The sequence below is a fragment of the Heterodontus francisci genome, chromosome 41 (assembly GCF_036365525.1).
Source record: "Heterodontus francisci isolate sHetFra1 chromosome 41, sHetFra1.hap1, whole genome shotgun sequence".
NCBI classification, from domain to species: domain Eukaryota; kingdom Metazoa; phylum Chordata; class Chondrichthyes; order Heterodontiformes; family Heterodontidae; genus Heterodontus; species Heterodontus francisci.
This window is the reverse complement of record NC_090411.1, coordinates 6,358,674-6,386,131: the sequence shown is the minus strand read 5'-3', so window position 1 is coordinate 6,386,131 and position 27,458 is coordinate 6,358,674. Positions and strand designations below refer to the sequence as shown.

Here is a 27,458-nt window from a genome sequence, read left to right as displayed (position 1 = left end):
GGTGTGGAAAGAGATGCAGTGGTTTTTGTCAAGGTTCATCCCAAGCAGCTCTGTAACACAGGAGTCTGTGCTCTACGGGCTGTTCCCAGGGACGCACACCGAGACAAACATCAACTGCTGCTGGAGGGCTATCAATTCGGTGAAAGACGCCCTTTGGTCTGCCCGAAACTTGCTGCTCTTCCAGCACAAAGAGTTGTCCACCACCGAATGTTGCAGACTGGCACATTCCAAGGTCCAGGACTACGTGCTGAGGGACGCACTAAAGCTTGGGGCAGCCGCAGCAAAGGCTCAATGGGGAAAGACCACAGTGTAAGGTTCCCCCACCAAGCTGGACTGAGGGGCTGGAACCATGGGAAGCCCCTCGAACTGTATCGTTAATATTCTCAATTGCTGTAAATGTAAAACTGTAATTGACATGACAATTGTGAAATGGAAGGGTTGGGAAGAAACTCATGACATTATTGAAAGAAACTGATCTCTTTTGCAATGTTTGTATTTTTTCGTGCTGTTTGGAAACTGGTTGGCAATGTAATTTTTACAGATTTTTATGAATAAAGTATATTTTGGAAAAAAAAAATCTGTTCTTATCAGTTTAATATCTGATACGTCCCCTATCTGGGGACCAAATATTAAATTGATTTTTGGGACAGGGAGCTGGAACAGGGGCTTGCCCCGTCACTCCATGCATCCACCTGGTATTGTAGTGTTTCCAGGAGCGGTGCAGCTTCCCCTCTCCATGGGGGCGAGACCCCTGCTGAAAAATAGAATTCGCAATAGTGACGGCGCTGCTGCTCGGCTGACTTTGTTGCAGTTTTCCGTGGGCGCTACGCTGCCCCCTGTTGGATTGCCCCGCAGTTGCAGGCCGCCCTTTGCTGCCCAGCGCGCGCGTGTCTTTTTTCCTGCGCAATGCCTCGCGCAGAAGCGCAAGGAATGGCTGCGCGTGGCATGCACGCGTGCTTTCCTTTCTGCTTGCAAGGCCCGGCAACAAAAGGAGCTCTGGCTCAAAGACCGCCCGCTGTCGCCTCTTTCGCCCTAGGCTCGCCCACCCGGCGGCTACTTTGAGGTAGAGGCCGCACGCCGGGCCTGACGCGCGCAGCAAACGCAGTTTTACGGCCATCGCTTCTCGGCCTTTTGGCTAAGATCAAGTGTAGTATCTGTTCTTATCAGTTTAATATCTGATACGTCCCCTATCTGGGGACCAAATATTAAATTGATTTTTGGGACAGGGAGATGGAACAGGGGCTTGCCCCGTCCACTCCATGCATCCACCTGGTATTGCAGTGTTTCCAGGAGCGGTGCAGCTTCCCCCCTCCATGGGGGCGAGACCCCTGCTGAAAAATAGAATTCGCAATAGTGACGGCGCTGCTGTTCGGCTGACTTTGCTGCAGTTTTCCGTGGGCGCTACGCTGCCCCCTGTTGGATTGCCCCGCAGTTGCAGGCCGCCCTTTGCTGCCCAGCGCGCGCGTGTCTTTTTTCCTGCACAATGCCTCGCGCAGAAGCGCAAGGAATGGCTGCGCGTGGCATGCACGCGTGCTTTCCTTTCTGCTTGCAAGGCCCGGCAACAAAAGGAGCTCTGGCTCAAAGACCGCCCGCCGTCGCCTCTTTCGCCCTAGGCTCGCCCACCCGGCAGCTACTTTGACGTAGAGGCCGCACGCCGGGCCTGACGCGCGCAGCAAACGCAGTTTTACGGCCATCGCTTCTCGGCCTTTTGGCTAAGATCAAGTGTAGTATCTGTTCTTATCAGTGCTTATTTGATTGAGAAGAGACCATGATCATTGCCTTTTGATCCTGGGGAAGCTTTGAGTAAAATGGCTATAACCAATTTTCGAGCTTCGGGCCAGGGAGTGCGCAACACCGTTCGGGTGGTCGTGAAGGACAAGGAAGGAGATGCACCGGTCGATCGCACCTTCTTCATCAAGAAAATTCTCTTCGATTGTTGTGGATTTCAAGCGACGGACGTCTTCTGCCTGCAGCATTTCCCTAGCAGTGGATACTTCGACGTGACGTTCCGGAACGTGGCGGGATGCATCAAGTTCCTGAAGGCGTTCAAGGAGAAAGGGGACCGGGCGCCATTGTCGATCCTCACAGCGGAGCCGCTCTTCACGCTTCCATCACAACGGGACCGGGTGGTGACGATTCACCTCTACAACCCCCATATTCCGGTGGTGGATGTACTCACCTTTCTCTCCAGGTACGTCGAGGTGGCCGGCAGCAGCACTGATGTCAAGGACCCCTTTGGGATCTGGACCAGCAAGCGGCAGGTCAAGATGACCTTGAAGGTAGATCCCAGTGGAGCCATCATCCACCCTCCTTCCGGCTTCGCTAACGGGGGAAGTCGAGGCTTCTTGGTCTACGCTGGGCAGCCCAGAGTTTGTCGCACCTGTGGCAAATCTGGTCACATGGCAGCCAACTGCAGCACGGTTGTTTGCAAGAACTGCAAGGAGGAAGGCCATCAGACCAAGGACTGTAAGCAGACTAAGTGTTGCAACTTGTGCGGTGCGGCAGGCCATCTCTACAAGACCTGCCCTAAACGTGGTCTCAGCTATGCTCAGGCGGCAAGGTCCAAGGAATGGCCGGGAGAAGGTTCGACGAAGGCGTCCGCTGTTCGAAAGGAGACCAGCAACCTTCTCCGCAGTGAGGAACTTCAACCTGAGAAGGAAGGGGAGGCGGCTGAAACCAACGACCCAGCACCTACCCAGCGCCCGGAAACCCCTCCTCCACAGACAGAATCAATGGAGGAGGAGGCAGCAGATGGACAAACAGGCCAGTGGCAAGTGGTCCAGAGGAAAACCACAAAGAAAAAACATCCCAAAGCCACCACCCAAACCAGTGGCAAGAGGAGGCTCTCTTTTGAATCAGACTGCAACAACTCCTCTTCACTGGACGGGGAAATGCTGGAACGACAGCCCCTTCAAAAGAGGCGGCAGAACTCCGAGATGGATGATAAAGCATCCCAGGCCCCGGGCACTGGAAGCTGTGATGGGCCCGGCGTGCCCCAACCCCAATACCCAACACGTAACGACGTGGCCAACGCATCTCAGCTCCGGGACAGCGGGAGCAAAGACACGTCTGGCGCACCTGAGCTCCGGGAGACCGGGAGCTGTGATGTTTTCGAGGAGGAACAGATGGAAGCAGCTGAGGACAACCCAATGCTCTCTGCCTACAAGACCCCCCCGATGTCACCCGAGCGGCACAAACCCTGCATGAAAAATCAGGAGGGGTTTCTGAGCCCAACCAACGTGAAACTGCTTGCGCATACGATGGGTATGCAGGAACATCCCGAAGGGGAAGGACTGGGACTAGCGAGGACAAATGGTATGGGAAGCAACAACTAATTTTTAGTAAAAAATGGGTGTAAGAATTGCTTCCATTAATGTGCGTAGCATTAAATCTACTACGCGATGTGTTTCAACCTTGGATTACCTTGCCAAGGTCAAAGCTGACCTACTGTTTCTGCAGGAGTGTGGAATACCACACCTCAGCACCTACAGGCTGTGGTCGCGATGGTGGTCCCACGGGCCATCGATCTGGTCGGGGGGTAATGACTGCCGTTCCTCCGGCCTGGGTATTCTGCTGCGGGGAGGTAACTTCACCATCTCCGAAGTTAAGGAGGTGGTGGGCGGCCGCCTCCTCGTAGCAGACGTGATGTACAACAACGCTCCGCTCCGGTTGATCAACGTGTACGCCCCGGTACAACACAGCGAGCGGCTGACCGTCTTCCAGCAGCTCCCACTGCTGCTGGCGACGTCCAGGCCGGTCATCCTAGGCGGTGACTTCAACTGCATCATCGATGCGGCTGGACGATCCGGCAGTGACGACAGCAAACTGGACGCTACGTCCAGATTCCTAGTAGAAACAGTTAAGGATGCCAAACTGCACGACGTCTTCAGCAAACCTGCAGACGGAGCGCAGCGCAGATACACATGGTCAAGATCGGACGGGTCTGCCCGTTCCAGGATTGACTTCCTGTTTGTGTCCCGTGCTGTCACGGTCGGATCCACCGACGTCAAGCCGGTGTTCTTCTCCGACCACTGCCTCTTACTGGCCGACTGTCACTTACAGGACGACCAGCGGGTTGGCTGAGGGACGTGGAAGCTCAATGCGACACTGCTGACCCCAGAGAACGTTGAGGAACTCAAAAGGGATTACAAAGGTTGGAGGACCGTGAAACCCCTCTTTGAGTCTCCAGTTCACTGGTGGGAAGCGATTAAGGAGAACATCAAGAGGTTCTTCATCCACAAAGGTGTTCAGAAGGCAAGAGAGAGACAGAGGGAACTGTCCCGACTCCAGAAAATTATGCAAAATCTACTCCGGTTGCAGTCAATGGGGGTCGAGGTCAAGGAGGACCTCCAAGAGGTGAAGAGCCAGCAGGCCTCGCTCTTTGCCAAGGAGGCCTCCAAGATCATCTTCCGGTCCAGAGTCCGCTCCATCGAGCAGGATGAGACGTGCTCGCGTTACTTCTTCCAAAAGATACACAGAGAGAGCTCTGTTATCAGCAGCCTGAAGGAAGAAGATGGCTCGGTAACGTCTTCGCAGTCTGACATACTAAGGATCAGCAAATCCTTTTATGCTGGGCTGTATGACGCGAAGCCCACAGACAGCAGAGCCTCCCAGTCCTTCCTGTCATCTATCACAGAGGTCCTAGATGACAGCAGGAGGGAGAGACTGGACAAGCCGCTAATTCTGGACGAGCTGACAAAGGCCGTCGAGTCTTTCAAGACGAGTAAAATTCCCGGGAGCGACGGCTTACCGGTCGAGTTGTACTCGTCCCTGTGGGACTGGGTCGGCCCGGACCTGCTGGAAGTATACGAGAGTATGCTCCTGGCCGGCAGCATGTCAGAGACCATGAGAAAAGGCATCATCACCCTCAGTTACAAGCAGAAGGGGGAGAGGGCAGAAATCAGAAATTGGCGGCCCATCTCACTGCTTAATGTTGATTACAAGATTCTGTCCAAAGTCATAGCCAGTCGAGTCAAGTCTGCTCTGGAGTTGGTGATTCACCCCGATCAGACCTGTACTGTACCCGGCAGGAAGATCTCTGATAGTCTCGCGCTACTCAGGGATACGATCGCCTACGTACGGGACAGGAGGGTGGACACCTGCCTCATCAGTCTGGACCAGGAGAAGGCTTTTGACAGGATATCGCACACCTACATGATGGACGTGCTTTCCAAAATGGGGTTTGGGGAGGGAATCTGCAATTGGATCCAACTGCTCTACACAAACATCAGTAGCGCAGTGTCAATCAACGCGTGGGAATCTGAAAGTTTCCCGATCAAATCTGGAGTCAGACAGGGCTGTCCTCTGTCCCCGGTCTTGTTTGTTTGCTGTATTGAACCCTTTGCTGAGTCTATTAGGAAGGATGCGAGCATAAGAGGGGTGACAATCCCAGGCAGCGGAGGCACTCAGGTCAAAACCTCCCTGTGCATGGATGACGTCGCCGTCTTCTGCTCGGATCCGCTGTCCGTGCGCAGACTGATGAGCATCTGCGACCAGTTCGAACTGGCCTCGGGAGCCAAAGTTAACCACGGCAAGAGCGAGGCCATGTTCTTTGGGAACTGGGCTGACCGATCCTTTGTCCCCTTCACCGTCAGGTCAGATTACCTGAAGGTGCTGGGGATATGGTTCGGAAGTGCCGGGGCGTGCACCAAAACATGGGAGGAGCGAGTAGCCAAGGTACGACAAAAGTTGGGCATGTGGGGGCAGCGATCTCTCTCCATTGTGGGTAAGAACCTGGTCATCAGGTGCGAGGCGCTCACGTTGTTGCTCTACGTGGCGCAGGTCTGGCCCATACCCCACTCCTGCGCCGTGGCAGTCACCCGAGCCATTTTCCGCTTCGTCTGGGGATCTAAAATGGACCGGGTCCGGAGGGACACGATGTTCAAATCTCTGGACATGGGCGGGAAAAATGTACCCAACGTGGCCCTCATCCTGATGACCACCTTCGTGTGCGGCTGCATCAAGCTATGTGTCGATCCCCAGTACGCAAACTCCAAGTGTCACTACGTGCTGAGGTTCTATCTGTCCCCGGTGTTGCGAAGGATGGGCCTGGTCACATTGCCGCGGAACGCTCCGTGCAGTTGGGCGGCGCCGTACCACCTATCCTTCGTGGAGCAGTTTCTGCGGAAAAACACCTTTGATCACCGGTCCATCAGGCAGTGGTCTGCACGGAATGTCCTCAAGGCCCTACGGGAAAAGGAAACGGTGGATCCTGTCGGATGGTTCCCCGAGCAGACCGTCAAAGTCATTTGGCGGAATGCCTCATCACCAGAACTTTCAAACAAGCACCAAGACGTAGCTTGGCTGGTGGTGAGAAGGGCCCTCCCCGTCAGATCCTTCATGCACACCCGAAGTCTCGCCCCCTCCGCACAGTGCCCCCGCGTTGGCTGTGGTGGGGAAGAGACGGTCGCCCACCTCCTCCTGGAATGTGCCTTTGCAAAGCAGGTGTGGAAAGAGATGCAGTGGTTTTTGTCAAGGTTCATCCCAAGCAGCTCTGTAACACAGGAGTCTGTGCTCTACGGGCTGTTCCCAGGGACGCACACCGAGACAAACATCAACTGCTGCTGGAGGACTATCAATTCGGTGAAAGACGCCCTTTGGTCTGCCCGAAACTTGCTGGTCTTCCAGCGCAAAGAGTTGTCCACCACCGAATGTTGCAGACTGGCACATTCCAAGGTCCAGGACTACGTGCTGAGGGACGCACTAAAGCTTGGGGCAGCCGCAGCAAAGGCTCAATGGGGAAAGACCACAGTGTAAGGATCCCCCACCAAGCTGGACTGAGGGGCTGGAACCATCGGAAGCCCCTCGAACTGTATCGTTAATATTCTCAATTGCTGTAAATGTAAAACTGTAATTGACATGACAATTGTGAAACGGAAGGGTTGGGAAGAAACTCATGACATTATTGAAAGAAACAGATCTCTTTTGCAATGTTTGTATTTTTTCGTGCTGTTTGGAAACTGTTTGGCAATGTAATTTTTACAGATTTTTATGAATAAAGTATATTTTGGGAAAAAAAAATCTGTTCTTATCAGTGCTTATTTGATTGAGAAGAGACCATGATCATTGCCTTTTGATCCTGGGGAAGCTTTGAGTAAAATGGCTATAACCAATTTTCGAGCTTCGGGCCAGGGAGTGCGCAACACCGTTCGGGTGGTCGTGAAGGACAAGGAAGGAGATGCACCGGTCGATCGCACCTTCTTCATCAAGAAAATTCTCTTCGATTGCTGCGGATTTCAAGCGACGGACGTCTTCTGCCTGCAGGATTTCCCCAGCAGTGGATACTTCGACGTGACGTTCCGGAACGTGGCGGGATGCATCAAGTTCCTGAAGGCGTTCAAGGAGAAAGGGGACCGGGCGCCACTGTCGATCCTCACAGCGGAGCCGCTCTTCACGCTTCCGTCACAACGGGACCGGGTGGTGACGATTCACCTCTACAACCCCCATGTTCCGGTGGTGGATGTACTCACCTTTCTCGCCAGGTACGTCGAGGTGGCCGGCAGCAGCACTGATGTCAAGGACCCCTTTGGGATCTGGACCAGCAAGCGGCAGGTCAAGGTGACCTTGAAGGTAGATCCCAGTGGAGCCATCATCCACCCTCCCTCCAGCTTCGCTATCGGGGGAAGTCGAGGCTTCTTGGTCTACGCTGGGCAGCCCAGAGTTTGCCGCACCTCATCACCAGAACTTTCAAACAAGCACCAAGACGTAGCTTGGCTGGTGGTGAGAAGGGCCCTCCCCGTCAGATCCTTCATGCACACCCGAAGTCTCGCCCCCTCCGCACAGTGCCCCCGCGTTGGCTGTGGTGGGGAAGAGACGGTCGCCCACCTCCTCCTGGAATGTGCCTTTGCAAAGCAGGTGTGGAAAGAGATGCAGTGGTTTTTGTCAAGGTTCATCCCAAGCAGCTCTGTAACACAGGAGTCTGTGCTCTACGGGCTGTTCCCAGGGACGCACACCGAGACAAACATCAACTGCTGCTGGAGGGCTATCAATTCGGTGAAAGACGCCCTTTGGTCTGCCCGAAACTTGCTGGTCTTCCAGCGCAAAGAGTTGTCCACCACCGAATGTTGCAGACTGGCACATTCCAAGGTCCAGGACTACGTGCTGAGGGACGCACTAAAGCTTGGGGCAGCCGCAGCAAAGGCTCAATGGGGAAAGACCACAGTGTAAGGTTCCCCACCAAGCTGGACTGAGGGGCTGGAACCATGGGAAGCCCCTCGAACTGCATCGTTAATATTCTCAATTGCTGTAAATGTAAAACTGTAATTGACATGACAATTGTGAAACGGAAGGGTTGGGAAGAAACTCATGACATTATTGAAAGAAACTGATCTCTTTTGCAATGTTTGTATTTTTTCGTGCTGTTTGGAAACTGTTTGGCAATGTAATTTTTACAGATTTTTATGAATAAAGTATATTTTGGAAAAAAAAAAATCTGTTCTTATCAGTTTAATATCTGATACGTCCCCTATCTGGGGACCAAATATTAAATTGATTTTTGGGACAGGGAGATGGAACAGGGGCTTGCACCGTCCACTCCATGCATCCACCTGGTATTGCAGTGTTTCCAGGAGCGGTGCAGCTTTCCCCCCTCCATGGGGTCGAGACCCCTGCTGAAAAATAGAATTCGCAATAGTGACGGCGCTGCTGCTCGGCTGACTTTGCTGCAGTTTTCCGTGGGCGCTACGCTGCCCCCTGTTGGATTGCCCCGCAGTTGCAGGCCGCCCTTTGCTGCCCAGCGCGCGCGTGTCTTTTTTCCTGCGCAATGCCTCGCGCAGAAGCGCAAGGAATGGCTGCGCGTGGCATGCACGCGTGCTTTCCTTTCTGCTTGCAAGGCCCGGCAACAAAAGGAGCTCTGGCTCAAAGACCGCCCGCCGTCGCCTCTTTCGCCCTCGGCTCGCCCACCCGGCGGCTACTTTGACGTAGAGGCCGCACGCCGGACCTGACGTGCGCAGCAAACGCAATTTTGCGGCCATCGCTTCTCAGCCTTTTGGCTAAGATCAAGTGTAGTATCTGTTCTTATCAGTGCTTTGACCACCGGTCCATCAGGCAGTGGTCTGCACGGAATGTCCTCAAGGCCCTACGGGAAAAGGAAACGGTGGATCCTGTCGGATGGATCCCCGAGCAGACCGTCAAAGTCATTTGGCGGAATGCCTCATCACCAGAACTTTCAAACAAGCACCAAGACGTAGCTTGGCTGGTGGTGAGGAGGGCCCTCCCCGTCAGATCCTTCATGCACACCTGAAGTCTCGCCCCCTCCGCACAGTGCCCCCGCGTTGGCTGTGGTGGGGAAGAGACGGTCGCCCACCTCCTCCTGGAATGTGCCTTTGCAAAGCAGGTGTGGAAAGAGATGCAGTGGTTTTTGTCAAGGTTCATCCCAAGCAGCTCTGTAACACAGGAGTCTGTGCTCTACGGGCTGTTCCCAGGGACGCACACCGAGACAAACATCAACTGCTGCTGGAGGACTATCAATTCGGTGAAAGACGCCCTTTGGTCGGCCCGAAACTTGCTGGTCTTCCAGCGCAAAGAGTTGTCCACCACCGAATGTTGCAGACTGGCACATTCCAAGGTCCAGGACTACGTGCTGAGGGACGCACTAAAGCTTGGGGCAGCCGCAGCAAAGGCTCAATGGGGAAAGACCACAGTGTAAGGTTCCCCCACCAAGCTGGACTGAGGGGCTGGAACCATGGGAAACCCCTCGAACTGTATCGTTAATATTCTCAATTGCTGTAAATGTAAAACTGTAATTGACATGACAATTGTGAAACGGAAGGGTTGGGAAGAAACTCATGACATTATTGAAAGAAACTGATCTCTTTTGCAATGTTTGTATTTTTTCGTGCTGTTTGGAAACTGTTTGGCAATGTAATTTTTACAGATTTTTATGAATAAAGTATATTTTGGAAATAAAAAAAATAAAAAAAAATAAAAATCTGTTCTTATCAGTGCTTATTTGATTGAGAAGAGACCATGATCATTGCCTTTTGATCCTGGAGAAGCTTTGAGTAAAATGGCAAGAACCAATTTTCGAGCTTCTGGCCAGGGAGTGCGCAACACCGTTCGGGTGGTCGTGAAGGACAAGGAAGGAGATGCACCGGTCGATCGCACCTTCTTCATCAAGAAAATTCTCTTCGATTGCTGCGGATTTCAAGCGACGGACGTTTTCTGCCTGCAGGATTTCCCCAGCAGTGGATACTTCGACGTGACGTTCCGGAACATGGCGGGATGCATCAAGTTCCTGACGGCGTTCAAGGAGAAAGGGGACCGGGCGCCACTGTCGATCCTCACAGCGGAGCCGCTCTTCACGCTTCCGTCACAACGGGACCGGGTGGTGACGATTCACCTCTACAACCCCCATGTTCCGGTGGTGGATGTACTCACCTTTCTCGCCAGGTACGTCGAGGTGGCCGGCAGCAGCACTGATGTCAAGGACCCCTTTGGGATCTGGACCAGCAAGCGGCAGGTCAAGGTGACCTTGAAGGTAGATCCCAGTGGAGCCATCATCCACCCTCCCTCCAGCTTCGCTATCGGGGGAAGTCGAGGCTTCTTGGTCTACGCTGGGCAGCCCAGAGTTTGTCGCACCTGTGGCAAATCTGGTCACATGGCAGCCAACTGCAGCACGGTTGTTTGCAAGAACTGCAAGGAGGAAGGCCATCAGACCAAGGACTGTAAGCAGACTAAGTGTTGCAACTTGTGCGGTGCGGCAGGCCATCTCTACAAGACCTGCCCCAAACGTTGTCTCAGCTATGCTCAGGCGGCAAGGTCCAAGGAATGGCCGGGCGAAGGTTCGACGAAGGCGTCCGCTGTTCGAAAGGAGACCAGCAACCTTCTCCGCAGTGAGGAACTTCAACCTGAGAAGGAAGGGGAGGCGGCTGAAACCAACGACCCAGCACCTACCCAGCGCCCGGAAACCCCTCCTCCACAGACAGAATCAATGGAGGAGGAGGCAACAGATGGACAAACAGGTCAGTGGCAAGTGGTCCAGAGGAAAACCACAAAGAAAAAACATCCCAAAGCCACCACCCAAACCAGTGGCAAGAGGAGGCTCTCTTCTGAATCAGACTGCAACAACTCCTCTTCACTGGACGGGGAAATGCTGGAACGACAGCCCCTTCAAAAGAGGCGGCAGAACTCCGAGATGGATGATCAAGCATCCCAGCCCCCGGGCACTGGAAGCTGTGATGGGCCCGGCGTGCCCCAACCCCAATTCCCCACACGTAACGACGTGGCCAACGCATCTCAGCTCCGGGACACCGGGAGCAAAGACACGTCTGGCGCACCTGAGCTCCGGGAGACCGGGAGCTGTGATGTTTTCGAGGAGGAACAGATGGAAGCAGCTGAGGACAACCCAATCCTCTCTGCCTACAAGACCCCCCCGATGTCACCCGAGCGGCACAAACCCTGCATGAAAAATCAGGAGGGGTTTCTGAGCCCAACCAACGTGAAACTGCTTGCGCATACGATGGGTATGCAGGAACATCCCGAAGGGGAAGGACTGGGACTAGCGAGGACAAATGGTATGGGAAGCAACAACTAATTTTTAGTAAAAAATGGGTGTAAGAATTGCTTCCATTAATGTGCGTAGCATTAAATCGACTACGCGATGTGTTTCAACCTTGGATTACCTTGCCAAGGTCAAAGCTGACCTACTGTTTCTGCAGGAGTGTGGAATACCACACCTCAGCACCTACAGGCAGTGGTTGCGATGGTGGTCCCACGGGCCATCGATCTGGTCGGGGGGTAATGACTGCCGTTCCTCCGGCCTGGGCATTCTGCTGCGGGGAGGTAACTTCACCATCTCCGAAGTTAAGGAGGTGGTGGGCGGCCGCCTCCTCGTAGCAGACGTGATGTACAACAACGCTCCGCTCCGGTTGATCAACGTGTACGCCCCGGTACAACGCAGCGAGCGGCTGACCGTCTTCCAGCAGCTCCCACTGCTGCTGGCGACGTCCAGGCCGGTCATCCTAGGCGGTGACTTCAACTGCATCATCGATGCGGCTGGACGATCCGGCAGTGACGACAGCAAACTGGACGCTACGTCCAGATTCCTCATAGAAACAGTTAAGGATGCCAAACTGCACGACGTCTTCAGCAAACCTGCAGACGGAGCGCAGCGCAGATACACATGGTCAAGATCGGACGGGTCTGCCCGTTCCAGGATTGACTTCCTGTTTGTGTTCCGTGCTGTCACGGTCGGATCCACCGACGTCAAGCCGGTGTTCTTCTCCGACCACTGCCTCTTACTGGCCGACTGTCACTTACAGGACGACCAGCGGGTTGGCAGAGGGACGTGGAAGCTCAACGCGACACTGCTGACCCCAGAGAACGTTGAGGAACTCAAAAGGGATTACAAAGGTTGGAGGACCGTGAAACCCCTCTTTGAGTCTCCAGTTCACTGGTGGGAAGCAATTAAGGAGAACATCAAGAGGTTCTTCATCCACAAAGGTGTTCAGAAGGCGAGAGAGAGACAGAGGGAACTGTCCCGACTCCAGAAAATTATGCAAAATCTACTCCGGTTGCAGTCAATGGGGGTCGAGGTCAAGGAGGACCTCCAAGAGGTGAAGAGCCAGCAGGCCTCGCTCTTTGCCAAGGAGGCCTCCAAGATCATCTTCCGGTCCAGAGTCCGCTCCATCGAGCAGGATGAGACGTGCTCGCGTTACTTCTTCCAAAAGGTACACAGAGAGAGCTCTGTTATCAGCAGCCTGAAGGAAGAAGATGGCTCGGAAACGTCTTCGCAGTCCGACATACAAAGGATCAGCAAATCCTTTTATGCCGGGCTGTATGACGCGAAGCCCACAGACAGCAGAGCCTCCCAGTCCTTCCTGTCATCTATCACAGAGGTCTTAGATGACAGCAGGAGGGAGAGACTGGACAAGCCGCTAACTCTGGACGAGCTGACAATGGCCGTCCATTCTTTCGAGACGAGTAAAACTCCCGGGAGTGACGGCTTACCGGTCGAGTTGTACTCGGCCCTGTGGGACTGGGTCGGCCAGGACCTGCTGGAAGTATACGAGAGTATGCTCCTGGCCGGCAGCATGTCAGTATCCATGAGAAAAGGCATCGTCACCCTCATTTACAAGCAGAAGGGGGAGAGGGCAGAAATCAGAAATTGGCGGCCCATCTCACTGCTTAATGTTGATTACAAGATTCTGTCCAAAGTCATAGCCAGTCGAGTCAAGTCTGCTCTGGAGTTGGTGATTCACCCCGATCAGACCTGTACTGTACCCGGCAGGAAGATCTCTGATAGTCTCGCGCAACTCAGGGATACGATCGCCTACGTACGGGACAGGAGGGTGGACACCTGCCTCATCAGCCTGGACCAGGAGAAGGCTTTTGACAGGATATCGCACACCTACATGATGGACGTGCTTTCCAAAATGGGGTTTGGGGAGGGAATCTGCAATTGAATCCAACTGCTCTACACAAACATCAGTAGCGCAGTGTCAATCAACGGGTGGGAATCTGAAAGTTTCCCGATCAAATCTGGAGTCAGACAGGGCTGTCCTCTCTCCCCGGTCTTGTTTGTTTGCTGTATTGAACCCTTTGCTGAGTCTATTAGGAAGGATGCGAGCATAAGAGGGGTGACAATCCCAGGCAGCGGAGGCACTCAGGTCAAAACCTCCCTGTACATGGATGACGTCGCCGTCTTCTGCTCGGATCCGCTGTCCGTGCGCAGACTGATGAGCATCTGCGACCAGTTCGAACTGGCCTCGGGAGCCAAAGTTAACCACGGCAAGAGCGAGGCCATGTTCTTTGGGAACTGGGCTGACCGATCCTTTGTCCCCTTCACCGTCAGGTCAGATTACCTGAAGGTGCTGGGGATATGGTTCGGAAGTGCCGGGGCGTGCACCAAAACATGGGAGGAGCGAGTAGCCAAGGTACGACAAAAGTTGGGCATGTGGGGGCAGCGATCTCTCTCCATTGTGGGTAAGAACCTGGTCATCAGGTGCGAGGCGCTCACGTTGTTGCTCTACGTGGCGCAGGTCTGGCCCATACCCCACTCCTGCGCCGTGGCAGTCACCCGAGCCATTTTCCGCTTCGTCTGGGGATCTAAAATGGACCGGGTCCGGAGGGACACGATGTTCAAATCTCTGGACATGGGCGGGAAAAATGTACCCAACGTGGCCCTCATCCTGATGACCACCTTCGTGTGCGGCTGCATCAAGCTATGTGTAGATCCCCAGTACGCAAACTCCAAGTGTCACTACGTGCTGAGGTTCTATCTGTCCCCGGTGTTGCGAAGGATGGGCCTGGTCACATTGCCGCGGAACGCTCCGTGCAGTTGGGCGGCGCCGTACCACCTATCCTTCGTGGAGCAGTTTCTGCGGAAAAACACCTTTGACCACCGGTCCATCAGGCAGTGGTCTGCACGGAATGTCCTCAAGGCCCTACGGGAAAAGGAAACGGTGGATCCTGTCGGATGGTTCCCCGAGCAGACCGTCAAAGTCATTTGGCGGAATGCCTCATCACCAGAACTTTCAAACAAGCACCAAGACGTAGCTTGGCTGGTGGTGAGAAGGGCCCTCCCCGTCAGATCCTTCATGCACACCCGAAGTCTCGCCCCCTCCGCACAGTGCCCCCGCGTTGGCTGTGGTGGGGAAGAGACGGTCGCACACCTCCTCCTGGAATGTGCCTTTGCAAAGCAGGTGTGGAAAGAGATGCAGTGGTTTTTGTCAAGGTTCATCCCAAGCAGCTCTGTAACACAGGAGTCTGTGCTCTACGGGCTGTTCCCAGGGACGCACACCGAGACAAACATCAACTGCTGCTGGAGGACTATCAATTCGGTGAAAGACGCCCTTTGGTCTGCCCGAAACTTGCTGGTCTTCCAGCGCAAAGAGTTGTCCACCACCGAATGTTGCAGACTGGCACATTCCAAGGTCCAGGACTACGTGCTGAGGGACGCACTAAAGCTTGGGGCAGCCGCAGCAAAGGCTCAATGGGGAAAGACCACAGTGTAAGGTTCCCCCACCAAGCTGGACTGAGGGGCTGGAACCATGGGAAGCCCCTCGAACTGTATCGTTAATATTCTCAATTGCTGTAAATGTAAAACTGTAATTGACATGACAATTGTGAAACGGAAGGGTTGGGAAGAAACTCATGACATTATTGAAAGAAACTGATCTCTTTTGCAATGTTTGTATTTTTTCGTGCTGTTTGGAAACTGTTTGGCAATGTAATTTTTACAGATTTTTATGAATAAAGTATATTTTGGAAATAAGAAAAAAAGTAGTATCTGTTCTTATCAGTTTAATATCTGATACGTCCCCTATCTGGGGACCAAATATTAAATTGATTTTTGGGACAGGGAGATGGAACAGGGGCTTGCACCGTCCACTCCATGCATCCACCTGGTATTGCAGTGTTTCCAGGAGCAGTGCAGCTTCCCCCCTCCATGGGGGCGAGACCCCTGCTGAAAAATAGAATTCGCAATACTGACGGCGCTGCTGCTCGGCTGACTTTGCTGCAGTTTTCCGTGGGCGCTACGCTGCCCCCTGTTGGATTGCCCCTCAGTTGCAGGCCGCCCTTTGCTGCCCAGCGCGCGCGTGTCTTTTTTCCTGCGCAATGCCTCGCGCAGAAGCGCGAGGAATGGCTGCGCGTGGCATGCACGCGTGCTTTCCTTTCTGCTTGCAAGGCCCGGCAACAAAAGGAGCTCTGGCTCAAAGACCGCCCGCCGTCGCCTCTTTCGCCCTAGGCTCGCCCACCCGGCGGCTACTTTGAGGTAGAGGCCGCACGCCGGGCCTGACGCGCGCAGCAAACGCAGTTTTACGGCCATCGCTTCTCGGCCTTTTGGTTAAGATCAAGTGTAATTGACATGACAATTGTGAAACGGAAGGGTTGGGAAGAAACTCATGACATTATTGAAAGAAACTGATCTCCTTTGCAATGTTTGTATTTTTTGGTGCTGTTTGGAAACTGTTTGGCAATGTAATTTTTACAGATTTTTATGAATAAAGTATATTTTGGAAATAAAAAAAAAAATCTGTTCTTATCAGTTTAATATCTGATACGTCCCCTATCTGGGGACCAAATATTAAATTGATTTTTGGGACAGGGAGATGGAACAGGGGCTTGCCCCGTCCACTCCATGCATCCACCTGGTATTGCAGTGTTTCCAGGAGCGGTGCAGCTTCCCCCCTCCATGGGGGCGAGACCCCTGCTGAAAAATAGAATTCGCAATAGTGACGGCGCTGCTGCTTGGCTGACTTTGCTGCAGTTTTCCCTGGGTGCTGCGCTGCCCCCTGTTGGATTTCCCCGCAGTTGCAGGCCGCCCTTTGCTGCCCAGCGCGCGCGTGTCTTTTTTCCTGCGCAATGCCTCGCGCAGAAGCGCGAGGAATGGCTGCGCGTGGCATGCACGCGTGCTTTCCTTTCTGCTTGCAAGGCCCGGCAACAAAAGGAGCTCTGGCTCAAAGACCGCCCGCCGTCGCCTCTTTCGCCCTAGGCTCGCCCACCCGGCGGCTACTTTGAGGTAGAGGCCGCACGCCGGGCCTGACGCGCGCAGCAAACGCAGTTTTACGGCCATCGTTTCTCGGCCTTTTGGGTAAGATCAAGTGTAGTATCTGTTCTTATCAGTTTAATATCTGATACGTCCCCTATCTAGGGACCAAATATTAAATTGATTTTTGGGACAGGGAGATGGAACAGGGGCTTGCCCCGTCCACTCCATGCATCCACCTGGTATTGCAGTGTTTCCAGGAGCGGTGCAGCTTCCCCCCTCCATGGGGGCGAGACCCCTGCTGAAAAATAGAATTCGCAATACTGACGGCGCTGCTGCTCGGCTGACATTGCTGCAGTTTTCCGTGGGCGCTACGCTGCCCCCTGTTGGATTGCCCCGCAGTTGCAGGCCGCCCTTTGCTGCCCAGCTCGCGCGTGTCTTTTTTCCTGCGCAATGCCTCGCGCAGAAGCGCCAGGAATGGCTGCGCGTGGCATGCACGCGTGCTTTCCTTTCTGCTTGCAAGGCCCGGCAACAAAAGGAGCTCTGGCTCAAAGACCGCCCGCCGTCGCCTCTTTCACCCTAGGCTCGCCCACCCGGCGGCTACTTTGAGGTAGAGGCCGCACGCCGGGCCTGACGCGCGCAGCAAACGCAGTTTTACGGCCATCGTTTCTCCGCCTTTTGGGTAAGATCAAGTGTAGTATCTGTTCTTATCAGTTTAATATCTGATACGTCCCCTATCTGGGGACCAAATATTAAATTGATTTTTGGGACAGGGAGATGGAACAGGGGCTTGCCCCGTCCACTCCATGCATCCACCTGGTATTGCAGTGTTTCCAGGAGCGGTGCAGCTTCCCCCCTCCATGGGGGCGAGACCCCTGCTGAAAAATAGAATTCGCAATACTGACGGCGCTGCTGCTCGGCTGACATTGCTGCAGTTTTCCGTGGGCGCTACGCTGCCCCCTGTTGGATTGCCCCGCAGTTGCAGGCCGCCCTTTGCTGCCCAGCACGCGCGTGTCTTTTTTCCTGCGCAATGCCTCGCGCAGAAGCGCCAGGAATGGCTGCGCGTGGCATGCACGCGTGCTTTCCTTTCTGCATGCAAGGCCCGGCAACAAAAGGAGCTCTGGCTCAAAGACCGCCCGCCGTCGCCTCTTTCGTCCGAGGCTCGCCCACCCGGCGGCTCCTTTGACGTAGAGGCCGCACGCCGGGCCTGACGCGCGCAGCAAACGCAGTTTTACGGCCATCGCTTCTCGGCCTTTTGGCTAAGATCAAGTGTAGTATCTGTTCTTATCAGTTTAATATCTGATACGTCCCCTATCTGGGGACCAAGTATTAAATTGATTTTTGGGACAGGGAGATGGAGCAGAGGCTTGCCCCGTCCACTCCATGCATCCACCTGGTATTGCAGTGTTTCCAGGAGCGGTGCAGCTTCCCCCCTCCATGGGGGCGAGACCCCTGCTGAAAAATAGAATTCGCAATAGTGACGGCGCTGCTGCTCGGCTGACTTTGCTGCAGTTTTCTGTGGGCGCTACGCTGCCCCCTGTTGGATTGCCCCGCAGTTGCAGGCCGCCCTTTGCTGCCCAGCGCGCGCGCGTGTCTTTTTTCCTGCGCAATGCCTCGCGCAGAAGCGCGAGGAATGGCTGCGCGTGGCATGCACGCGTGCTTTCCTTTCTGCTTGCAAGGCCCGGCAACAAAAGGAGCTCTGGCTCAAAGACCGCCCGCCGTCGCCTCTTTCGCCCGAGGCTCGCCCACCCGGCGGCTCCTTTGACGTAGAGGCCGCACGCCGGGCCTGACGCGCGCAGCAAACGCAGTTTTACGGCCATCGCTTCTCGGCCTTTTGGCTAAGATCAAGTGTAGTATCTGTTCTTATCAGTTTAATATCTGATACGTCCCCTATCTGGGGACCAAGTATTAAATTGATTTTTGGGACAGGGAGATGGAGCAGAGGCTTGCCCCGTTCACTCCATGCATCCACCTGGTATTGCAGTGTTTCCAGGAGCGGTGCAGCTTCCCCCCTCCATGGGGGCGAGACCCCTGCTGAAAAATAGAATTCGCAATAGTGACGGCACTGCTGCTCGGCTGACTTTGCTGCAGTTTTCTGTGGGCGCTACGCTGCCCCCTGTTGGATTGCCCCGCAGTTGCAGGCCGCCCTTTGCTGCCCAGCGCGCGCGCGTGTCTTTTTTCCTGCGCAATGCCTCGCGCAGAAGCGCGAGGAATGGCTGCGCGTGGCATGCACGCGTGCTTTCCTTTCTGCTTGCAAGGCCCGGCAACAAAAGGAGCTCTGGCTCAAAGACCGCCCGCCGTCGCCTCTTTCGCCCGAGGCTCGCCCACCCGGCGGCTACTTTGACGTAGAGGCCGCACGCCGGGCCTGACGCGCGCAGCAAACGCAGTTTTACGGCCATCGCTTCTCGGCCTTTTGGCTAAGATCAAGTGTAGTATCTGTTCTTATCAGTTTAATATCTGATACGTCCCCTATCTGGGGACCAAATATTAAATTGATTTTTGGGACAGGGAGATGGAGCAGGGGCTTGCCCCGTCCACTCCATGCATCCACCTGGTATTGCAGTGTTTCCAGGAGCGGTGCAGCTTCCCCCCTCCATGGGGGCGAGACCCCTGCTGAAAAATAGAATTCGCAATAGTGACGGAGCTGCTGCTCGGCTGACTTTGCTGCAGTTTTCTGTGGGCGCTGCGCTGCCCCCTGTTGGATTGCCCCGCAGTTGCAGGCCGCCCTTTGCTGCCCAGCGCGCGCGCGCGTGTCTTTTTTCCTGCGCAATGCCTCGCGCAGAAGCGCGAGGAATGGCTGCGCGTGGCATGCACGCGTGCTTTCCTTTCTGCATGCAAGGCCAGGCAACAAAAGGAGCTCTGGCTCAAAGACCGCCCGCCGTCGCCTCTTTCGCCCGAGGCTCGCCCACCCGGCGGCTCCTTTGACGTAGAGGCCGCACGCCGGGCCTGACGCGCGCAGCAAACGCAGTTTTACGGCCATCGCTTCTCGGCCTTTTGGCTAAGATCAAGTGTAGTATCTGTTCTTATCAGTTTAATATCTGATACGTCCCCTATCTGGGGACCAAGTATTAAATTGATTTTTGGGACAGGGAGATGGAGCAGAGGCTTGCCCCGTCCACTCCATGCATCCACCTGGTATTGCAGTGTTTCCAGGAGCGGTGCAGCTTCCCCCCTCCATGGGGGCGAGACCCCTGCTGAAAAATAGAATTCGCAATAGTGACGGCGCTGCTGCTCGGCTGACTTTGCTGCAGTTTTCTGTGGGCGCTACGCTGCCCCCTGTTGGATTGCCCCGCAGTTGCAGGCCGCCCTTTGCTGCCCAGCGCGCGCGCGTGTCTTTTTTCCTGCGCAATGCCTCGCACAGAAGCGCGAGGAATGGCTGCGCGTGGCATGCACGCGTGCTTTCCTTTCTGCTTGCAAGGCCCGGCAACAAAAGGAGCTCTGGCTCAAAGACCGCCCGCCGTCGCCTCTTTCGCCCGAGGCTCGCCCACCCGGCGGCTACTTTGACGTAGAGGCCGCACGCCGGGCCTGACGCGCGCAGCAAACGCAGTTTTACGGCCATCGCTTCTCGGCCTTTTGGCTAAGATCAAGTGTAGTATCTGTTCTTATCAGTGCTTATTTGATTGAGAAGAGACCATGATCATTGCTTTTTGATCCTGGGGAAGCTTTGAGTAAAATGGCTATAACCAATTTTCGAGCTTCGGGCCAGGGAGTGCGCAACACCGTTCGGGTGGTCGTGAAGGACAAGGAAGGAGATGCACCGGTCGATCGCACCTTCTTCATCAAGAAAATTCTCTTCGATTGCTGCGGATTTCAAGCGACGGACGTCTTCTGCCTGCAGGATTTCCCCAGCAGTGGATACTTCGACGTGACGTTCCGGAACGTGGCGGGATGCATCAAGTTCCTGAAGGCGTTCAAGGAGAAAGGGGACCGGGCGCCACTGTCGATCCTCACAGCGGAGCCGCTCTTCACGCTTCCGTCACAACGGGACCGGGTGGCGACGATTCACCTCTACAACCCCCATGTTCCGGTGGTGGATGTACTCACCTTTCTCGCCAGGTACGTCGAGGTGGCCGGCAGCAGCACTGATGTCAAGGACCCCTTTGGGATCTGGACCAGCAAGCGGCAGGTCAAGGTGACCTTGAAGGTAGATCCCAGTGGAGCCATCATCCACCCTCCCTCCAGCTTCGCTATCGGGGGAAGTCGAGGCTTCTTGGTCTACGCTGGGCAGCCCAGAGTTTGTCGCACCTGTGGCAAATCTGGTCACATGGCAGCCAACTGCAGCACGGTTGTTTGCAAGAACTGCAAGGAGGAAGGCCATCAGACCAAGGACTGTAAGCAGACTAAGTGTTGCAACTTGTGCGGTGCGGCAGGCCATCTCTACAAGACCTGTCCCAAACGTTGTCAAAGCTATGCTCAGGCGGCAAGGTCCAAGGAATGGCCGGGCGAAGGTTCGACGAAGGCGTCCGCTGTTCGAAAGGAGACCAGCAACCTTCTCCGCAGTGAGGAACTTCAACCTGAGAAGGAAGGGGAGGCGGCTGAAACCAACGACCCAGCACCTACCCAGCGCCCGGAAACCCCTCCCCCACAGACAGAATCAATGGAGGAGGAGGCAGCAGATGGACAAACAGGTCAGTGGCAAGTGGTCCAGAGGAGAACCACAAAGAAAAAACATCCCAAAGCCACCACCCAAACCAGTGGCAAGAGGAGGCTCTCTTCTGAATCAGACTGCAACAACTCCTCTTCACTGGACGGGGAAATGCTGGAACGACAGCCCCTTCAAAAGAGGCGGCAGAACTCCGAGATGGATGATAAAGCATCCCAGCCCCCGGGCACTGGAAACTGTGATGGGCCCAGCGTGCCCCAACCCCAATGCCCCACACGTAACGACGTGGCCAACGCATCTCAGCTCCGGGACACCGGGAGCAAAGACACGTCTGGCGCACCTGAGCTCCGGGAGACCGGGAGCTGTGATGTTTTCGAGGAGGAACAGATGGAAGCAGCTGAGGACAACCCAATCCTCTCTGCCTACAAGACCCCCCCGATGTCACCCGAGCGGCACAAACCCTGCAGGAAAAATCAGGAGGGGTTTCTGAGCCCAACCAACGTGAAACTGCTTGCGCATACGATGGGTATGCAGGAACATCCCGAAGGGGAAGGACTGGGACTAGCGAGGACAAATGGTATGGGAAGCAACAACTAATTTTTAGTAAAAAATGGGTGTAAGAATTGCTTCCATTAATGTGCGTAGCATTAAATCGACTACGCGATGTGTTTCAACCTTGGATTACCTTGCCAAGGTCAAAGCTGACCTACTGTTTCTGCAGGAGTGTGGAATACCACACCTCAGCACCTACAGGCAGTGGTCGCGATGGTGGTCCCACGGGCCATCGATCTGGTCGGGGGGTAATGACTGCCGTTCCTCCGGCCTGGGTATTCTGCTGCGGGGAGGTAACTTCACCATCTCCGAAGTTAAGGAGGTGGTGGGCGGCCGCCTCCTCGTAGCAGACGTGATGTACAACAACGCTCCGCTCCGGTTGATCAACGTGTACGCCCCGGTACAACGCAGCGAGCGGCTGACCGTCTTCCAGCAGCTCCCACTGCTGCTGGCGACGTCCAGGCCGGTCATCCTAGGCGGTGACTTCAACTGCATCATCGATGCGGCTGGACGATCCGGCAGTGACGACAGCAAACTGGACGCTACGTCCAGATTCCTAGTAGAAACAGTTAAGGATGCCAAACTGCACGACGTCTTCAGCAAACCTGCAGACGGAGCGCAGCGCAGATACACATGGTCAAGATCGGACGGGTCTGCCCGTTCCAGGATTGACTTCCTGTTTGTGTCCCGTGCTGTCACGGTCGGATCCACCGACGTCAAGCCGGTGTTCTTCTCCGACCACTGCCTCTTACTGGCCGACTGTCACTTACAGGACGACCAGCGGGTTGGCAGAGGGACGTGGAAGCTCAATGCGACACTGCTGACCCCAGAGAACGTTGAGGAACTCAAAAGGGATTACAAAGGTTGGAGGACCGTGAAACCCCTCTTTGAGTCTCCAGTTCACTGGTGGGAAGCGATTAAGGAGAACATCAAGAGGTTCTTCATCCACAAAGGTGTTCAGAAGGCGAGAGAGAGACAGAGGGAACTGTCCCGACTCCAGAAAATTATGCAAAATCTACTCCGGTTGCAGTCAATGGGGGTCGAGGTCAAGGAGGACCTCCAAGAGGTGAAGAGCCAGCAGGCCTCGCTCTTTGCCAAGGAGGCCTCCAAGATCATCTTCCGGTCCAGAGTCCGCTCCATCGAGCAGGATGAGACGTGCTCGCGTTACTTCTTCCAAAAGGTACACAGAGAGAGCTCTGTTATCAGCAGCCTGAAGGAAGAAGATGGCTCGGTAACGTCTTCGCAGTCCGACATACTAAGGATCAGCAAATCCTTTTATGCTGGGCTGTATGACGCGAAGCCCACAGACAGCAGAGCCTCCCAGCCCTTCCTGTCATCTATCACAGAGGTCTTAGATGACAGCAGGAGGGAGGGACTGGACAAGCCGCTAACTCTGGACGAGCTGACAAAGGCCGTCGAGTCTTTCGAGGCGAGTAAAACTCCCGGGAGCGACGGCTTACCGGTCGAGTTGTACTCGGCCCTGTGGGACTGGGTCGGCCCGGACCTGCTGGAAGTATACGAGAGTATGCTCCTGGCCGGTAGCATGTCAGAATCCATGAGAAAAGGCATCATCACCCTCATTTACAAGCAGAAGGGGGAGAGGGTAGAAATCAGAAATTGGCGGCCCATCTCACTGCTTAATGTTGATTACAAGATTCTGTCCAAAGTCATAGCCAGTCGAGTCAAGTCTGCTCTGGAGCTGGTGATTCACCCCGATCAGACCTGTACTGTACCCGGCAGGAAGATCTCTGATAGTCTCGCGCTACTCAGGGATACGATCGCCTACGTACGGGACAGGAGGGTGGACACCTGCCTCATCAGCCTGGACCAGGAGAAGGCTTTTGACAGGATATCGCACACCTACATGATGGACGTGCTTTCCAAAATGGGGTTTGGGGAGGGAATCTGCAATTGGATCCAACTGCTCTACACAAACATCAGTAGCGCAGTGTCAATCAACGGGTGGGAATCTGAAAGTTTCCCGATCAAATCTGGAGTCAGACAGGGCTGTCCTCTGTCCCCGGTCTTGTTTGTTTGCTGTATTGAACCCTTTGCTGAGTCTATTAGGAAGGATGCGAGCATAAGAGGGGTGACAATCCCAGGCAGCGGAGGCACTCAGGTCAAAACCTCCCTGTACATGGATGACGTCGCCGTCTTCTGCTCGGATCCGCTGTCCGTGCGCAGACTGATGAGCATCTGCGACCAGTTCGAACTGGCCTCGGGAGCCAAAGTTAACCACGGCAAGAGCGAGGCCATGTTCTTTGGGAACTGGGCTGACCGATCCTTTGTCCCCTTCACCGTCAGGTCAGATTACCTGAAGGTGCTGGGGATATGGTTCGGAAGGGCCGGGGCGTGCACCAAAACATGGGAGGAGCGAGTAGCCAAGGTACGACAAAAGTTGGGCATGTGGGGGCAGCGATCTCTCTCCATTGTGGGTAAGAACCTGGTCATCAGGTGCGAGGCGCTCACGTTGTTGCTCTACGTGGCGCAGGTCTGGCCCATACCCCACTCCTGCGCCGTGGCAGTCACCCGAGCCATTTTCCGCTTCGTCTGGGGATCTAAAATGGACCGGGTCCGGAGGGACACGATGTTCAAATCTCTGGACATGGGCGGGAAAAATGTACCCAACGTGGCCCTCATCCTGATGACCACCTTCGTGTGCGGCTGCATCAAGCTATGTGTAGATCCCCAGTACGCAAACTCCAAGTGTCACTACGTGCTGAGGTTCTATCTGTCCCCGGTGTTGCGAAGGATGGGCCTGGTCACATTGCCGCGGAACGCTCCGTGCAGTTGGGACGCGCCGTACCACCTATCCTTCGTGGAGCAGTTTCTGCGGAAATACACCTTTGACCACCGGTCCATCAGGCAGTGGTCTGCACGGAATGTCCTCAAGGCCCTACGGGAAAAGGAAACGGTGGATCCTGTCGGATGGTTCCCCGAGCAGACCGTCAAAGTCATTTGGCGGAATGCCTCATCACCAGAACTTTCAAACAAGCACCAAGACGTAGCTTGGCTGGTGGTGAGAAGGGCCCTCCCCGTCAGATCCTTCATGCACACCCGAAGTCTCGCCCCCTCCGCACAGTGCCCCCGCGTTGGCTGTGGTGGGGAAGAGACGGTCGCCCACCTCCTCCTGGAATGTGCCTTTGCAAAGCAGGTGTGGAAAGAGATGCAGTGGTTTTTGTCAAGGTTCATCCCAAGCAGCTCTGTAACACAGGAGTCTGTGCTCTATGGGCTGTTCCCAGGGACGCACACCGAGACAAACATCAACTGCTGCTGGAGGACTATCAATTCGGTGAAAGACGCCGTTTGGTCTGCCCGAAACTTGCTGGTCTTCCAGCGCAAAGAGTTGTCCACCACCGAATGTTGCAGACTGGCACATTCCAAGGTCCAGGACTACGTGCTGAGGGACGCACTAAAGCTTGGGGCAGCCGCAGCAAAGGCTCAATGGGAAAAGACCACAGTGTAAGGTTCCCCCACCAAGCTGGACTGAGGGGCTGGAACCATGGGAAGCCCCTCGAACTGTATCGTTAATATTCTCAATTGCTGTAAATGTAAAACTGTAATTGACATGACAATTGTGAAACGGAAGGGTTGGGAAGAAACTCATGACATTATTGAAAGAAACTGATCTCTTTTGCAATGTTTGTATTTTTTCGTGCTGTTTGGAAACTGGTTGGCAATGTAATTTTTACAGATTTTTATGAATAAAGTATATTTTGGAAAAAAAAAAAAAAAAAAAGTATCTGTTCTTATCAGTTTAATATCTGATACGTCCCCTATCTGGAGGGGGGAAGCTGCACCGCTCCTGGAAACACTGCAATACCAGGTGGATGCATGGAGTGGACGGGGCAAGCCCCTGCTCCATCTCCCAGTCCCAAAAATCAATTTAATATTTGGTCCCCAGATAGGGGACGTATCAGATATTAAACTGATAAGAACAGATTTTTTTTTTTTTTTATTTCCAAAATATACTTTATTCATAAAAATCTGTAAAAATTACATTGCCAAACAGTTTCCAAACAGCACGAAAAAATACAAACATTGCAAAAGAGATCAGTTTCTTTCAATAATGTCATGAGTTTCTTCCCAACCCTTCCGTTTTACAATTGTCATGTCAATTACAGTTTTACATTTACAGCAATTGAGAATATTAACGATACAGTTCGAGGGGCTTCCCATGGTTCCAGCCCCTCAGTCCAGCTTGGTGGGGGAACCTTAAACTGATAAGAACAGATACTTTTTTTTTTTTTTTTTTATTTCCAAAATATACTTTATTCATAAAAATCTGTAAAAATTACATTGCCAAACAGTTTCCAAACAGCACGAAAAAATACAAACATTGCAAAAGAGATCAGTTTCTTTCAATAATGTCATGAGTTTCTTCTCAACCCTTCCGTTTCACAATTGTCATGTCAATTAAACTGATAAGAACAGATACTACACTTGATCTTAGCCAAAAGGCCGAGAAGCGATGGCCGTAAAACTGCGTTTGCTGCGCGCGTCAGGCCCGGCGTGCGGCCTCTACGTCAAAGTAGCCGCCGGGTGGGCGAGCCTCGGGCGAAAGAGGCGACGGCGGGCGGTCTTTGAGCCAGAGCTCCTTTTGTTGCCGGGCCTTGCAAGCAGAAAGGAAAGCACGCGTGCATGCCACGCGCAGCCATTCCTCGCGCTTCTGCGCGAGGCGTTGCGCAGGAAAAAAGACGCGCGCGCGCTGGGCAGCAAAGGGCGGCCTGCAACTGCGGGGCAATCCAACAGGGGGCAGCTTGGCACCCACGGAAAACTGCAGCAAAGTCAGCCGAGCAGCAGCGCCGTCACTATTGCGAATTCTATTTTTCAGTAGGGGTCTCGCCCCCGTGGAGGGGGGAAGCTGCACCGCTCCTGGAAACACTGCAATACCAGGTGGATGCATGGAGTGGACGGGGCAAGCCCCTGCTCCATCTCCCTGTCCCAAAAATCAATTTAATATTTGGTCCCCAGATAGGGGACGTATCAGATATTAAACTGATAAGAACAGATTTTTTTTTTTTTTTTTTTTTTATTTCCAAAATATACTTTATTCATAAAAATCTGTAAAAATTACATTGCCAAACAGTTTCCAAACAGCACGAAAAAATACAAACATTGCAAAAGAGATCAGTTTCTTTCAATAATGTCATGAGTTTCTTCCCAACCCTTCCGTTTCACAACTGTCATGTCAATTACAGTTTTACATTTACAGCAATTGAGAATATTAACGATGCAGTTCGAGGGGCTTCCCATGGTTCCAGCCCCTCAGTCCAGCTTGGTGGGGAACCTTACACTGTGGTCTTTCCCCATTGAGCCTTTGCTGCGGCTGCCCCAAGCTTTAGTGCGTCCCTCAGCACGTAGTCCTGGACCTTGGAATGTGCCAGTCTGCAACATTCGGTGGTGGACAACTCTTTGCGCTGGAAGACCAGCAAGTTTCGGGCAGACCAAAGGGCGTCTTTCACCGAATTGATAGCCCTCCAGCAGCAGTTGATGTTTGTCTCGGTGTGCGTCCCTGGGAACAGCCCGTAGAGCACAGACTCCTGTGTTACAGAGCTGCTTGGGATGAACCTTGACAAAAACCACTGCATCTCTTTCCACACCTGCTTTGCAAAGGCACATTCCAGGAGGAGGTGGGCGACCGTCTCTTCCCCACCACAGCCAACGCGGGGGCACTGTGCGGAGGGGGCGAGACTTCGGGTGTGCATGAAGGATCTGACGGGGAGGGCCCTTCTCACCACCAGCCAAGCTACGTCTTGGTGCTTGTTTGAAAGTTCTGGTGATGAGGCATTCCGCCAAATGACTTTGACGGTCTGCTCGGGGAACCATCCGACAGGATCCACCGTTTCCTTTTCCCGTAGGGCCTTGAGGACA

At 54.1% G+C, this 27,458-nt stretch overlaps 9 non-coding genes and 8 pseudogenes across 9 annotated transcripts; 14 read left to right on the top strand and 3 right to left on the bottom strand.

Moving 5' to 3' along the window:
• Window positions 1-558: 558 nt before the first annotated feature.
• LOC137354451 (U2 spliceosomal RNA) lies at window positions 559-729 on the top strand (annotated as a pseudogene).
• A 386-nt stretch (window positions 730-1,115) lies between these two features.
• Window positions 1,116-1,306, top strand: LOC137354458 (U2 spliceosomal RNA). Its single transcript, XR_010970450.1, has one exon. It is a non-coding gene; the product is annotated as a U2 spliceosomal RNA (small nuclear RNA).
• Window positions 1,307-1,692: 386 nt separating this feature from the next.
• Window positions 1,693-1,801, top strand: LOC137354634 (U2 spliceosomal RNA; annotated as a pseudogene).
• A 6,609-nt stretch (window positions 1,802-8,410) lies between these two features.
• Window positions 8,411-8,583, top strand: LOC137354409 (U2 spliceosomal RNA; annotated as a pseudogene).
• A 387-nt stretch (window positions 8,584-8,970) lies between these two features.
• Window positions 8,971-9,068, top strand: LOC137354783 (U2 spliceosomal RNA; annotated as a pseudogene).
• Window positions 9,069-15,199: 6,131 nt separating this feature from the next.
• On the top strand, window positions 15,200-15,381 carry LOC137354219 (U2 spliceosomal RNA). Its single transcript, XR_010970321.1, has one exon. It is a non-coding gene; the product is annotated as a U2 spliceosomal RNA (small nuclear RNA).
• A 570-nt stretch (window positions 15,382-15,951) lies between these two features.
• LOC137354244 (U2 spliceosomal RNA) lies at window positions 15,952-16,128 on the top strand (annotated as a pseudogene).
• A 386-nt stretch (window positions 16,129-16,514) lies between these two features.
• On the top strand, window positions 16,515-16,705 carry LOC137354123 (U2 spliceosomal RNA). The gene has a single exon (XR_010970272.1). It is a non-coding gene; the product is annotated as a U2 spliceosomal RNA (small nuclear RNA).
• Window positions 16,706-17,091: 386 nt separating this feature from the next.
• On the top strand, window positions 17,092-17,282 carry LOC137354124 (U2 spliceosomal RNA). Its single transcript, XR_010970273.1, has one exon. It is a non-coding gene; the product is annotated as a U2 spliceosomal RNA (small nuclear RNA).
• Window positions 17,283-17,668: 386 nt separating this feature from the next.
• Window positions 17,669-17,859, top strand: LOC137353956 (U2 spliceosomal RNA). The gene has a single exon (XR_010970106.1). It is a non-coding gene; the product is annotated as a U2 spliceosomal RNA (small nuclear RNA).
• A 388-nt stretch (window positions 17,860-18,247) lies between these two features.
• LOC137354039 (U2 spliceosomal RNA) lies at window positions 18,248-18,438 on the top strand. The gene has a single exon (XR_010970188.1). It is a non-coding gene; the product is annotated as a U2 spliceosomal RNA (small nuclear RNA).
• Window positions 18,439-18,826: 388 nt separating this feature from the next.
• Window positions 18,827-19,017, top strand: LOC137355164 (U2 spliceosomal RNA). Its single transcript, XR_010970801.1, has one exon. It is a non-coding gene; the product is annotated as a U2 spliceosomal RNA (small nuclear RNA).
• A 390-nt stretch (window positions 19,018-19,407) lies between these two features.
• LOC137353955 (U2 spliceosomal RNA) lies at window positions 19,408-19,598 on the top strand. The gene has a single exon (XR_010970105.1). It is a non-coding gene; the product is annotated as a U2 spliceosomal RNA (small nuclear RNA).
• Window positions 19,599-19,986: 388 nt separating this feature from the next.
• Window positions 19,987-20,095, top strand: LOC137354536 (U2 spliceosomal RNA; annotated as a pseudogene).
• A 5,278-nt stretch (window positions 20,096-25,373) lies between these two features.
• LOC137354302 (U2 spliceosomal RNA) lies at window positions 25,374-25,554 on the bottom strand (annotated as a pseudogene).
• Window positions 25,555-25,888: 334 nt separating this feature from the next.
• LOC137354495 (U2 spliceosomal RNA) lies at window positions 25,889-26,057 on the bottom strand (annotated as a pseudogene).
• Window positions 26,058-26,443: 386 nt separating this feature from the next.
• On the bottom strand, window positions 26,444-26,631 carry LOC137354374 (U2 spliceosomal RNA). Its single transcript, XR_010970401.1, has one exon. It is a non-coding gene; the product is annotated as a U2 spliceosomal RNA (small nuclear RNA).
• Window positions 26,632-27,458: the final 827 nt, after the last annotated feature.